This window comes from Hylobates moloch, unplaced genomic scaffold (genome assembly GCF_009828535.3).
Source record: "Hylobates moloch isolate HMO894 unplaced genomic scaffold, HMol_V3 SCAFFOLD_4, whole genome shotgun sequence".
Taxonomy (NCBI): Eukaryota; Metazoa; Chordata; class Mammalia; order Primates; family Hylobatidae; genus Hylobates; species Hylobates moloch.
In genome coordinates, this window is record NW_026652279.1 from 51,836,924 (window position 1) to 51,838,971 (window position 2,048).

Sequence of the window (2,048 nt, forward strand, 5' to 3'; positions counted from 1 at the left end):
ACAACTGTTTCAATGTAAAAAGGAGAAACCAAAAGACCCAACTCAAAACTGGAACAAAAAATATTTTTTAAGGAAAAAAAGCTAAGAAAATATAGAGAAAAGAAGAAAGCTGATAGAAATCAAATATATGTATGTATATGTATGAATAGAGGATTAAGATAGCAGATAGGATGCAGGACTAACTTGCAGCTCCTGCTTGGAAGGACAGAGCAGTGTGTGGAAACCCACATCATGAACTTTTAGTCTCAGAATTACCTCAGGAACAGCTCCAGCAAAACAGCAGATTGGAGATGGGAGCCAACCAGGGCTGCACTGGAGGTTGAAATAGCAAAGAGTAGACACCTTTTTAGACAGGTGTTCTTCAGCACCACTGACAACACAGTTTTGACAATATTTTATGACAATGGATGATGACAGTTCTACAACAGATGCCTCTCAACTAGGAACCTGTGCAGACTATATTGGAGGAAGTCATTATGTTATACAGCCTCATGATGATACTGAGGAGAGCATGAGTGATCAAGAAGACACAAATGGTTCAAAAGTAAGTTTCAGAGAACAAGATATGTCTCTTCCAATAACAAACGTGGCTAGGATAATGAAAAATGCCATACCTCAAACAGGAAAGATTGCAAAAGATGCCAAAGAATGTGTCCAAGAATCTGTAAGTGAGCTCATCAGCTTTATAACATCTGAAGCAAGTGAAAGGTGCCATCAAGAGAAACAGAAAACAATCAATGGAGAAGATATTCTTTTTGCCATGTGTATTAGTCTGTTTTCATGCTGCTGATAAAGGTATACCCGAGACTGGGAAGAAAAAAGTTTACTTGGACGTATAGTTACACGTGGCTGGGGAGCCTTCAGAATCATGGTGGGAGGCGAAAGGCACTTCTTACATGAGAGAAAATGAGGAAGAAGCAAAAGCAGAAACCCCTGATAAACCCATCAGATCTCACAAGACTTATTCACTATCATGAGAACAGCACAGGAAAGACCAGCCCCCATGATTCAATTACCCCCCCTTAAGTCCCTCCCACAACACGTGGAAATTCTGGGAGATACAATTCAAGTTGAGATTTGGTGGGGACATAGCCAAACCATATCACCATGTCTACCTTAGGCCTAGACAGTTATGTGAAACCTCTGAAATTATACCTTCAAAATTTCAGAGAGGCTATGAAAGGAGAAAAGGGAGTTAGTGGAGCAGTCACAGCTACAGATGGACTAAGTGAAGAGCTTACAGAGGAGGCATTTACTAAACAGTTACCAGCTGGCTTAATAACCACAAATGGTCAACAACAAAATGTTATGGTTTACACAACAGATTTCTGGTGTTCAACAAATTCAGTTTACATGATCTGAAGAAATGATGGAATGAAGGGTATAGAGAAATAAGAGTCTGTATGATTCTAGAACAGAGACATCAGAAGAAAATGACTGGTGAAAAGATGTATCTTTGTATATTAAATAGCTGTAATGTAGCTTCCTGATGCTTCACTAACTGAGGTGTTAATTCTGACTTGAGAATCTTTTCCATCAATGATTTTAAAGAAAAATTTGCATTTTAAAGGTATTAAAAATATATATTTTTTATTTTTTATTATTTTTTTTTTTTGAGACAGAGTCTCACTCTGTCACCCAGGCTAGAGTGCAGTGGCACCATCTCGGTTCACTGCAAGCTCCGTCTCCCAGGTTCACACCATTTTCCAGCCTCAGCCTCCTGAACAGCTGGGACTACAGGCACCAGCCAACATGCCCGGCTAACTTTTTGTATTTTTTAGTAGAGACAGGGTTTCACCGTGTTAGCCAGGATGTTCTCGATCTCCTGACCTCCTGATCCACCCACCTCGGCCTCCCAGAGTGCTGGGATTACAGGCATGAGCCACCACACCCAGCCAGGTATTAAAATATTTTTGTTTTATCTGAGAGTTTTTTGCTCTGTATGACTCTTGAATGCATTGTATATTGCAATTTATTACTGTCAGAGATTTGTGGACAGTTTCTTATTGTCATATTGAATCATGTTACTTTTGTAATTCAAGTAAGCA

General features: G+C 39.5%; 1 pseudogene; it reads left to right on the plus strand.

The window, feature by feature from the left end:
- The first annotated feature begins 397 nt into the window (after positions 1-397).
- Positions 398-1,357, plus strand: LOC116466319 (nuclear transcription factor Y subunit beta-like; annotated as a pseudogene).
- Positions 1,358-2,048: the final 691 nt, after the last annotated feature.